The 12,962-nt window shown below is 35.9% G+C and overlaps 1 pseudogene; it reads right to left on the reverse strand.

Annotated features, from left to right (window-relative positions):
- Positions 1-2,244: 2,244 nt before the first annotated feature.
- On the reverse strand, positions 2,245-2,788 carry LOC102669659 (exonuclease DPD1, chloroplastic/mitochondrial-like; annotated as a pseudogene).
- Positions 2,789-12,962: the final 10,174 nt, after the last annotated feature.

The following is a 12,962-nucleotide window of genomic DNA, read 5'->3' on the forward strand; positions in this document are numbered from 1 at the left end:
ATTGGGTGAAACAACTACTAAACTCTCAAAATGATTATTGATATTGGAATACAATTTTCTGCTTGAAAGCTTTGTGCAGAAGTGCCTTTTTTTCATTGATTTTACTTCTAATAACACCATTTTCATTGAGTGACATTTTTAGAAAAAATATTTACTAGTTGTTTCATTTGTAATAGGTATTTATTAAAGCCATCAGTGATCTCAGCACTATCAGAAATTGCCTTAAAGCCCAGGTGTGAAAATACCATTGCTATAGTTATACAGATAATTATCATATTCTTTAAATCAACCCCACTTAGAAAATTAAACTATCATATTTAACAAGTTTTTCATTTGTACAAGACAAAAAATGGAAATGAAAGAAATAGAGTGAAAAATAATAGAGAGAACAAACACAACCAAACATAATTTTCAGGTTTTGTGATTTGTTTGAACTGGACTCTATCATCCCCTCCTTTCTCTCATTTATAAATCCCTTCCCTTTTCTACTTTTTCCTAATGTTAACTCTCAAGAATCCTCTTTATTGACACATAATGAACTTCTTAACAGCTTTTGGCAGGTAGTGCCTTGGAGGAAAGAAACAAATTTGAAAACAAATTGCTACCGGAGATTAACTGCTTCTAGAAGGTTAGTGCCACCACATCCTTACTTCAGAGTGTTTATGGTGTGTTTTTGCTTGCTTATTGTGCCTTCTTCATTCTGCCTTGATTAGTTATTCTGCATGCTATGTTTTTGTTGTTTCCAAAATGGTTTGTTGCTGCATATTGTTGTTGTCAATTATTGTTGAAAGACCAAGCATTTGTTTCTCTCCAATCTTCCCTACTCTCCATGTTCTCTCCCATGTTCAGCTCCTAAGCTTACCAATGTCATTAACTCCTTCAAATTGTACTCTCCATTTAGTCCCATATCTACTAATGCCTCAAGTGGGCTTTTTGTCACCTCAAATTGATGAACCTTCTTTACCAATAGCACCTCAAGTTGCCTAAAATCCACAGCCTTAAGTCCACTTACACTCTCAAGCACCACTACACCAAAACTACCTAGTCGTGGCCACCACAGCCTTAAATCCACAACTCCTAACCTTAATTTTTTTTAGAAACTGATTTTTTCATAACTGAAAGTGTATTTTCTAATAGTGGCAAAACAACATCAAGTTGTGATAGTGTAGTTATAAATTATAATACTATCATATTTCCATCACTTTATTTTCAAACATTAGAATTAAGCTTATTAGGAGACAAGTAATTGTGGTTGTTCACTCCTTAGCAAGGGCTGCTACATCTAAGGCTACTCCCCATTTTTATTATTTAGTTCCAACTTGTATTGATGCTTCTACTACTATGAAAATGATATAAGTTTGTTCATATTAAAAAAGTCATTTCGTATCAAGAGATTTAAAGACTTACACATCATATTTAACCAATTGAGTAAGACCTTCAATTTACAAGTTAGTGTTTTTTTTCCCTACAATGGTGACAACGAGGTTTAAATCCAAGACCTCATACAAATTATCTCAACTCTTCACTATAGGCTGACCCTTAAATATTAGAGAGAAATAGAAAAAAAAATAGGCTTGTTGATAAGGGGTTTAATATTTAGGGATGTTCAAATATCATTGCTCCAAACAAGCTATGTGATTGGCTACATTAAATACCTTAAATGTGAGGAACACAAAATTCTGTTCCAAACAAAACAAATTACGGTGTTATTTTCTTTTTCATGCATGACTTGAAAGTCAAAAGCTCATCAATATTAATTTAAGTTACAAAATTTACATAGTAACGTAGCTTCAGTCTTATGAAGTCCATAGTGACAATGATTGAAGAGAAGTGAGGGGAAACAAGCCTAAGAATCCTTAAATGTCTACAACAAACATATATTGCCTACTAAAAAGTCTAGGATACTAGGATCCAATATGTAGGATTATACATATTCAAGCAAGAGAAGCCCCAGCTTGTGCCCTGCACTTGACTCTAGACTCTTGTATGATCTGTTTAAAGGTAATAATAATCCATCTTTCTGTATCAATAGCAACTTGCTAGTTGTGACTTTTGCATTTTTCCATGGCTCTTGGTGCTGCAGGAATCACACGTAGGTAAGTACACTAATAAATTTGTGTCTAATTATCTATTTATATTGTAAAAGATAATAGGTCTATATTAGAAGCAAATGGGATGGGCCACAACTGAGAGATCCCAAACTGGCCCAATAATTAGTTATTAGAGAAGTTGTTAATCATTTAGTTACATTTGTATTCTAACAATTAGCGAAAAAGGGGCTAGTTGAGATTGTTGGTGAGATAGAAGAGTCTGAAAAGTGGTGTTCTTGCCACCCTGAACATCTCCAAGTGCAATTTCAATGATTTTGTCATTCTCTCTGCTAAACCCTGTGGTCTCGTTATGAAAAACAATAACAGTATAGCATGACAAGTCTTTATTCTCAACAATCTCTTGTATGTCACAATACTGAATTTGTTGGGATTGATCTAGCTGTGTTTTATTTACATTTACAGTAGGATTTGCTAAAATGTTTTCACTCAATCTAATGGTTGATACTTTTTGATTTGGTGCTCCCCTTGCCATGTATATTTGTAGTTTTAGGTCTTGTCCACTTCTTTCTCTGTCCTCCCTGCAGACCATTAATTCTAGAACCAAGCAGCCTGACGCTAGAATTGTTTCCGTAAGTTGTACTGAAACTGTGGAAGGTTTCACCCCAGCAATTAGCTAAGGTTTGTATTCTAAATCTAGGTACATTCAATAATGAATAAATCATGGAGCCTGTCTTCATTTGAATTCAATTATGACGAGTTATTTGATCAATAATTCTTCATCCAATGAGTCAGCAGCTACAACCTGAAAGTAAATAAAACAAAAAAAGAGCGCATGTGTCGCCTCCATTTAAGTAAAGTAGTTGTTGTCATTATCTTCATGTCTCTTTATTCATCATTAAAATCACTCCATTTAACCTCATGTGTCGCCTCTTTTATTCTTCCTCTGGTGTATTATTGTTTTCATCTAATTGACTTGTATGCCAAGCTGCATCTTGTTTCTGCTAATAAAATTATCAATGTATAAACTTGTTCCAATGCTAAATTATAATACATTTGTGAATATTAAGTGCCAGTGTGCCACAAAACTTTATGTTTGGGAAATTTCATGGTTGATTTCAATTTCATATTAAATTTGACAAGTAAGAACTATGGAAGGGGTGTCATAGAGTATTCATGTTAAATAAATGTTTGATGTTTGTCCTCTTTGTGTGAAAGCTGCTTTTGAGAAATTTTACAGAAAACCTACTAAATTCATAGGAAATATCTTCCTTTGTCACTTTGCCATAACTATCCCTCCCTTACCTATGAGTTTAAGGTATGGAGATTTAGGATTTACAATTGTACATGAGTTAACATTAAGGATAGATAATTTTGGGATCAGGTATCTCTTAGGGATGAAAAGAGAGGAAAATTGAGTACTTCGAAGTTTGAACTTATTTGGAGTTGCTATGTGATGATTAGTTTAAAGTTTAGTGACTGTAGTTCCATTTTTCATTTTATTTTCTTGTATATTTGTCTGACCTTAATGCACCAGTGCCTTTGGCTCTAAGGTCACTCCTCCTCCATTTTAGTTTGGTTTTGGTTGTACTTTTTTCTTTTTTTCATCCATTAAAGTTTGGTACTTACAACAAAACACTTTGGTATAGAGTGAGTAATTCATGGTTTAGATTGAAGAAAAAAGAGCGCTATAGACCAAAACTTAGCTACAGTAGTGCTGGTTTTAAGAAAAAAACTGAAGCCAATAACCCGAGACCAGAAACAAGAACTGCTTGTCTTGCAATGATGGTGATTATAATGGTTGAGTCCAACAGATGGAGACACACACATATAGTGACAATGGTCTCTACTTCACCCTTCAGTACTTCTTTCTTACCATCCATATATAAAGCCTTCTCTACTTTTCATTTCAACTACCTAGGTATTACCATTTTCTGGTCCACTGGCCACCTTCACATCACTCACTACCCTTTTTTATATATATTCTCAACTTCAACTCCTCACTCCACCATTTCAATTTCCATTTCCAAAGCCGCAACCAAACACAAACCCATCAAACCTCTCCCACTTTTCCTTTCCATTCCCCCTAATTATTGCACTACCTTGTTTTTAGATACTATATATAGCTACTACCTTCATTTTTTTGCTTATTAGCCTTTTCCATCCAGGTGAGCTATTGTTTCTTAATATACCTGCTCATAACACAGTACTCTACTTAATTACTTTCACCAACTCTATCTAGCATTTATGCTAATAACTGTTGACTGGTTTTTACAGAGTTTTCTTGGAGCAGAAAATTCAACTGCATTGGCTACTCTTCAAGGATTTGACTCAGTAAGTCATATATAAGTTAATATATGTTACTGCCATTGTTGGTTTGTGATAGAAACCTACTGTAAGTGAATATATGTTACCTCACAATGCTCATATGCCCTAATTTTGTTATAAATGAGAAGATGTTCCTCTCTCCCAATATCTCTTCTATATATATAAATGCAAACATGCCTTATTTCTTCAAAGTCAAAATTGTCTGTAATCATAATTTAGATTTTGTATGTTCTTGTACGTCATCAATGCAATTTTCTATATAAACAACTGTTGTTCATGCTGAGTGGACCTTAGATTCCCGTTTGAGACTGAATGCAATGATTCTTGCGGAATGTTTGCATTAGTCATTGTATTTAGTCTTGAATTGTCCATTTGGGTAGTTTGGGGAGACTGGTATTTTTATGTTAGATTCATTCGTTAAGGTTATTATTATTTTGATTAATTTGATGAAATTTCAGTACAATGCATGAAAGTTGTTCTCTGAGTGCATACTTGATTGTCGGGAAATTACTTTCACCGATGTCATGTCGTGTACTTGGAGACCAATGCGAAATGCTGCCGAAATTTAGTCAAAATTTTCAAAATAATGCTAACCCTGACATATGAAGCTAACATAAAAGATAGTCTTCCTAAATGGGATAGGGCCACACCTATAAATATAAAAGTGAGATTTTCATGCATGGAATTGCTTAGATGGATCAAAGTTGGATGAATCAAAGTCGCATGAGCCCAGAATATGAGGATGGCGTCGAGCAGTTCTTGCAACTTGCTTCAGAAAGAGGTCAACCGAATGAAGAAGGAAAATATTATTGTCCTTGCATCAACTGTTTGAACGGAAGACGACAACTACTGGACGACATAAGGGAACATCTATTGTTAAGAAGAATTACACGACGTGGATATGGCATGGTGAAGTGACAGACATGCAGAGTGGGTCCCAAGATGAACCCTTTGATGTAGAAATGGGAGATCGCTTGGAGGACATGATTCGTGACCTTGGACAAGAGTCTTTTCAACAAGCACACGCCCCTATGTATGAAGGATTGCAGAGTGATTCAAAGAAGCCTATGTATACAGGGTGCAAGAATTCTTTAACCCTGTTATCTGTAGTGTTAAGTCTGGTTAATGTGAAGGCCAGGTATGGGTGGAGTGACAAAAGTTTTACCTCACTGCTTGAGGTAGTGCACAATCTGCTTCCAGAGGACAACACGCTGCCTAAAAATTACTATAAGGCGAAAAAGATATTGTGTCCCATGGGTATGGAGTATCAGAAGATTCATGTTTGTCCCAATGATTGCATACTGTACAGGTATGAATTCCAAGAAATGTCCAAATGCCCTATCTGTGGGACTTTATGGTACAAAGTGATGGATGAAGAGGAAAGCAGTTCTGATGAAAACTCAAAGAAGGGCCCTCCAACGAAGGTTTTATGGTATCTTTCAATCATTCCAAGGTTTAAGCATTTTTTTGCTAACGAGGACGATGCAAAAGACCTTACATGGCATGCAAATGGAAGGATTTTTGATGGAATGGTCCGTCATCCGGCTGATTGCTTGCAGTGGAAGAAGATTGATGGTTTGTATCCGAATTTTGGGAAAGAGCCAAGAAATCTTAGACTTGGACTAGCCAGTGATGGAATGAATCCATATGACACCTTAAGCACTCAACACAGTTCATGGCCAATTCTGCTAGTAATTTACAATTTGCCTCCTTGGTTGTACATGAAGCGAAAATACATGATGTTGTCTATGATGATATCGGGCCTAAGACAACCAGGAAATGACATTGATGTTTATCTAAGTCTGTTGGTTGAAGACCTGAGAAAGTTGTGGGATGAGGGGGTTTTAGTGTTTGATACGTTTCGCAAGGAGACGTTTGAAATGCGTGCAATGCTTTTTTGTACCATTAATGACTTTCCAGCATATGGGAATCTCAGCGGTTACAGTGTTAAGGGTCATCATGCATGCCCCATCTGTGAAGAAAACACAAGCTACATACAACTAAAACATGGAAGAAAAACAGTCTACAGTAGGCATCACCGTTTTCTGACACCCAATCATCCTTGCAGACGATTGAAAAAAGCTTTTAATGGAAGTCAAGAACACGATATTACGTCGATACCGTTGACTGGTGAGCAGGTATACCAGTGGGTTCAACACCTGAATACTGTATTTGGAAAAACCCAAAACAAGGATAAAAGTAAGACTTGCATATGGAAGAAGAGGTCCATTTTCTTTGATCTTTTGTACTGGTCTGATATAGACATTAGACATTGTATTGATGTTATGCATGTGGAGAAAAATGTATGTGACAGTGTGATTGGAATGCTCCTTAACATTCAAGGCAAGGTGAAGAATGGCTTGAATACCCGTCAAGATCTAGCTGAGATGGGGATACGATCACAGTTGCATCCAAGGTCTGATGGGAAGAAAATTTACTTGCCCCCAGCTTGTCATACTTTTTCCAAAAAGGAGAAGATAAGTTTTTGTCAGTGTCTTCGTCGGGTGAAGGTTCCACAAGGATACTCTTCAAATATTAAGAGCCTTGTGCAGTTGAAGGAGCTTAAGCTTGTAGGGTTAAAGTCTCACGATTGTCACGTGTTGATGCAACAATTGTTAGCCGTGGCAATACGAGACATCTTGCCAAACAAAGTCAGGTTAGCCATAACTCGCCTATGCTTTTTCTTCCATGCCATATGTAGCAAAGTCGTTGATCCTGTCAAGTTTGATGAGCTGAAAAATGAGGCCGCCATTATACTGTGCCTGTGACATCCTGGAAATTTCTACCCAGAATTTTGTAAGCGATATATTTTAAATAATTATATATATAAGTATTATTCAGTGTATATATATATATATATATATATATATATATATATATATATATATATATACACACAGAGATCAGCGGAGTAAGATCAAACGGACAAATAGGAAGTAAGAATGCAGTATGATAAAATCAAACGTAAGAATTATAAACTTGTAAAGCAGATATCAAGGGCACACCGAAACGGCTTACAAACCCAAGTTTTTGAAAACAAAGAAACCGAAGCGGCGGTAGCGCCGCACAGGATCGGTGAGGGGAGAAGGGAGATATGAAAAATAGAACTTGAAATTTATTGAAACCGAAAGAAAAGCTTACAAAGAGTTTTTCCCTAGGCAGAGCTTCTCTCTCTAAAACCTGATTCTGAGTCTATCTGAAAGGGTGCCTCACAAAGGGGACGAGGACTCCTTTAAATAGACCCAATTTTTACTGTTTCTACACTATCGGTAATGTTTATCGGAACTGTTACAAAACTTTTTACAAATTACATTATTTAAAAGAAACTGACAAGTTAGTTACAATAATTCATGATTATTACAACTAATTAATCGTCGTCCAATGATATACCAAAACAGTCATCTTCATTCTGGTAGAATGGATCATCTTCTTGGTCATCATTAGTCTCTTATGATTCAGTTTCCTTCTTGGAAGGTTCTTCTTCCACTTCCTGTTGAAGTAGTTGGAGAACTTCTTTGAGATTCTGAGCAAGACTTTCTTTAGATTTTGAGCTTGCTAAGAATGCTGCTAGTTGCGACTTCTGATTTAGAAACAAAGATGTCTCCGGATCAGCAGGTTTAAGGAACTCAGGATTGCTCTGGAACCAGTTCTTGACTTGATCTGGAGCAGCCTTTGAAGTATCAAATTGTGACCACCATTTTACAAAGGCGTGTCTCTGTAACGGTGGATATTGCTTGTTGTTTTCAGTTTTTCCGTATCTGTATTGCCATGAAAAGATCCATGACAAGGCAAAACTGGAAAAATACTTTAAATCTGCCGGAATTCGTGATTCCTTGCTATTATAGAGCTTGTTGAATTGTTCGAATCCCTGTTGGACTTCTTCTGGAAATATTTGTGGAATTGGTCCGAAGTAGTTCCACCATTGGAAGAACCAATTTGGAAAATTATATGCAGTATTATTTTTGAAGTAAATCAGCCATGAATGCTTGAATTTACTATTTTGATGCCAGAACACATTGGTCCAGGCGCCAACGTAATCCCAATAATTATACCCTGCATGATCAAATGGTGCAGAGAATTTTTTGGGTTGGTTTAAGTTTGAGCCATAATGTCGTGGCTGCATAACCTTCAGGATTTGGATTGTGGAATGGGTATTTAAATTTGGATCTTTGGGGTCTTTGAAGTGTTTAATAGATACTGAGTTTGTATCTATTAGGATGAATTCGTAGAATTTGCGAGTTTTGTTTGCGGCTATTGGCCTGTAATGGAATCCCTGGGGGAATACTTTGGCGGTTGCTTTGAAAGGATTCTTGTCCCAGTATTCTGGTTCCATTTGTAAAACATTGAAAAATTTGTTTTTTGAAATGTAACTGTTACCGGGTTGTGGTGTTGATTCTTGTTGAGTCAACGATTGGCTTGGTTTTTGGTTACAGACGGTTTTGGTCTGTTTGGCTTTTTGGATTTGTTTTTGTAGATCTGTTTCAGAATCATCGTTTGATTCTGAGGCCATTTCTACCCAAGTCTTTTTGGCTAATTTTGGTATTTTGGTGAGGCCTATATCCTCTAAGGCCAGGAGAGTTTGTATTGACCAGGCATAGTCAGCCACGGTCTGTTTGGTTGTTGTTGGTTTTGGAGATTCCTGAGTTGATGACTCAGATTTGACGGTAGTTGTTTGGGTCAATGACCCTTCAAGTTTTCCTTTCTGGGTTGATGACCCAGTCTGGGTAGGTGACCCAGAAGATGTTGTAGTTGCCTTTTTGGTTATTGGCTCTGGTAGAGCCAGTAGAACTTCTTTACCTTTCGTACTGGATCTTCTTCCTCTGCCGGAGGAACTAGACACCTTAGGAGGCATCGGGAATTTTCTGTAAAAATTCACGGGTGAGGTAGTCAGGTAGAGAGTTGGAAGAGCCCTTGATATATTCTATATTAAAATCAAAGACACTTAAAATTGCTTGCCATCTTGCAAAAATCTGTTTTGAGGCAAGGTTTTTTACATCCTTCTGTAAAATATCTTTGGCTGATTTGCAGTCAACTCTTACTAAAAATTTTTGATTTAATAAATCAGATTGAAATTTGGAAATGCACAAAACAATTGCTAAAACTTCTTTTTTAACAGTTGAATACTTTAATTGTGCAGGATTCCAGTGTTTTGAAGTATATGCGATGACATGTTCTTGACCATGTACTTGTTGTTTGAGGATGCCACCGTAACCGATGTCTGATGCATCAGTTTCAACAATTTTTAATGCCTGTGGAATGGGAAGATACAGACATTTTATGGATTGGACTTTGACTTTGATTTCTTTAACTGTTTGGGTATGGAGGTCAGACCAAGGAGGCGGATTTTTCTTTAGCCTATCATGCAATGGTTTGACAATATTGTTTAAGTAGGGGACAAATTCACCTACGTAATTTAGACAACCTAGAAATCTTTGTAACTGGGTTTTGTCTAAGATTTGGTTGGGGAATTTGCTAGCAAACTCAATTGACCTTTCGATTGGAACAATTGTACCTTGATAAATATTGTGACGAAGGAATCGAATTCGTGTTTGGAAAAGATTGATTTTTGATTTGGAGACTGCCAAACCATTTTGTTTGATGATATGGATGAAAGTTTGGAGATGTTTGAAATGCTGGTCAATGTTTTGGGAAAAGATTAAAACATCATCTATGTAGACAATGACAAATTTTGAATAGGGATTAAAAATATCATTCATAATTTTTTGAAATTCTGAAGGGGCATTCTTCAGTCCGAATGGCATTACGTTCCACTCATATTGCCCGAAAGGTACAGTAAACGCTGTTTTGTACCTATCTGATTCTTGGATTTGGATTTGCCAAAATCCAGATTTCATATCAAACTTTGAAAATATCTTTGCAGAATTTAATCTGTTAAGCAAATCTCTTTTGTTTGGAATAGGATATCTAATCCATTGTAATGCTTGATTTAGTGGTTTGTAATTTATGACTAAGCGGGGTGTTCCACGCTCAATCTCAGATTGTTTGTTGACATAAAAAGCCGCACAAGACCATGGGCTTTTGCTTTTCCGGATTAGGCCTTTATCAAGCAAATCCTTGATTTCCTTTTGACAGTATTGAAGAAGTTCTTCATTCATTTGGATCGGTCTGGCTTTTGTGGGAATTTGTTTTTCCCTAAAGTCTTTCTCATAGGGGAGATCAACAATATGTTTCTTTTTGTCCCAAAATGCATGTGGCAAATCAGAACAGACAGTTGATTCAATATGATTTAGTAAAGATTGAATTTTATCTTTTACTTGGGGTTTTCCTAGTTGTATCTGAATATTATTAAAAGATACTTCTTCTTTTAAGAAGTTAATTTGATTAATCTTATTTTCTATGAAATTTATATTTCTGGAAATTGGTTTAGTAGAAAAATTAAATATAATCTTTCTTCCTAAATAATTTGTGGTTATTCCTTCATTAGATATTTGGATGGGAAACAGGGCTCTAATGAAGGGCGTTCCTAAGATTACTTCATTCTTAAGGTTTTTTACCAGAAGAAAGTTTGTGTTGATCCTAAGACCTTGGGTTTCAATGATTGCATTTGATAGCTTAAAATTAATTTTTAATTTTGAGCCGTTTGCCGTACTTAGTTTTTCTGAGGTTTTCTCAAAGAATTTTGTAGGAATTAATCCTTCTAAAATACAGTTTGAATCAGCCCCTGTGTCAAATAGGGCCATTGTTTCTAAAATAAAATCATTAATAATTATCTTTATGTTTATGTAAAATTTTTGGATTTTAATCTTGTTGATTAATCCCATAAACATATCATCTTCTAAATTTTCTGGTTGATTTTCTTCACTGTTGTTGGCATTTTCAGAATCACTATCTTCCTCAAGCTGAGAAAGAATGATCTGATGAATTTCTTGTTGTTGACGAAGTTCTTTTACTTCTCTTTTTAGATTGTTTATCTCTGTTTGGAGATCTTGAATTGTCATTGGCTTTGTTGAAGAATTTTCTAGTCTCTTGAGTATGTTACTTACATCAAATTTGTTGTTCGTGATAAAATCCTTTTGTCTAGGTTTTACCTCTAATGTTTTCTTGAGTTTTTCCAGGAAAACCTTCTTTTCCTGGGGGTCAGGTATGGAATTGATTGCTTCAAACAAGAGATCTTGTTCTCTCGTTAGAGTATTGACTTGCCCATCATCATCTGTTGATGATAGTTGGTCATCTTGTTGGATTAGGTTTAGGTTTTCATCGGAAAGTACGGAGGATGAAGTTTCTGTTTCTGTTTCCTCCTCCGAGGTTTCTATGAGCAAATTGTTTATTTGCTCTTCAATTGAGGGTTCTAGGTTAAGGTTACTTAACTTCTTCTTTAGTCTACAATATTTGCTAATATTGTAGACTAAAGAAGAAGTTAAGAAAACAAGGCCACATTAGCAAATATTGTAGACTAAAGACGAAGTTAATTAGCCTAGGCCAAATTTTTGCATTCAAAAGGTCAAATTTTTCTCTCCTTGTGGCTGAGTATGAAGTCACATCAAGGGGAAGAGGTGGGCCCCTTTTGCTCCACTCAAAATGAGACATGTGGCATTGCTTTTAGAAAACGGAAAGAGAAAATCATTTTTTTTTTATAAAAGCCAAATTCTCTCTCTTCCTTCAGCATAAATTCAGAAAATTTTTCCTCCCCCTTACCACGTTGCTTTTCTTTTCTTCTTCCTCTCCATTGAAGCCTCCATTAAAGCTCCAAAATTGCTCATCACTTCTACTCCAAATTGCAATAGGAAGCCATTTTTGGAGTCGTGAAGCACACCTCTACGTTGTGGGGCTTCAAATTTCAGGTATGGGTGGACTTCTTCTCACATGAAATTCGTGGGTATTGGGTCTTTGGGAGATATGATGGGTAGTTCTACTAGGTTAATGCCTTAAGGTAGTTATTTGTGAAAGAATTTGTTGAAAGCGTGCTAAACTTGACATGTTTGATGTGAGTAAAACTACCCATTCTGTTTTAGGGTTTTATGATGATGCTTTGTGATATTTGTATGTTGAAATTGTTGGTAGAAAACTGGTAGAGATGATGGGGAGAGTTAACCTAGGGTTAAATATGAGAATGGTAGTGATGTGAGTGGAAAAGTGTGAGATTTTGAGGGTTTGAAAAGCCAAATTTGGGGTTAGTGGTAATTGGAATCTAAAGTGAGTTGATCCTAGTTTAAAATGTCAATTAGGACTTGTAGGTAAGCTTGGGCAGAGCAAATGAGAAAAAATGAGTGACAAAGGTGAAAGCAAGAGCCATTTCTAGGGTAAATTGGGTGTTGAGGGATCAAATTTTGAATCGGTGGAGTTTTTTCCTTAAAACCAGTTTGAGCAAGTCTAAATCAATGTTATAGACTTGATTGAGATGAGAGTTACCCCAAAATTACCCAATTCTCATTTTCACTTCTCAAACCTTGAAAATCCATTAAATTGATGGGTTTTAGATACCTAGATTTTGAATTGCCTTGGTTTGAAGCTTGTTTTTGGTTTAAATATGATTTATACATGATTTAGGACTTGTAGGATCCAATTTGAGCAAAATTGGATGTGGGCAAGATGGATTTCGAAATCTGCCCTATTATGCAGAAAAAT

Source organism: Glycine max, chromosome 5 (genome assembly GCF_000004515.6).
Source record: "Glycine max cultivar Williams 82 chromosome 5, Glycine_max_v4.0, whole genome shotgun sequence".
NCBI lineage: Eukaryota > Viridiplantae > Streptophyta > Magnoliopsida > Fabales > Fabaceae > Glycine > Glycine max.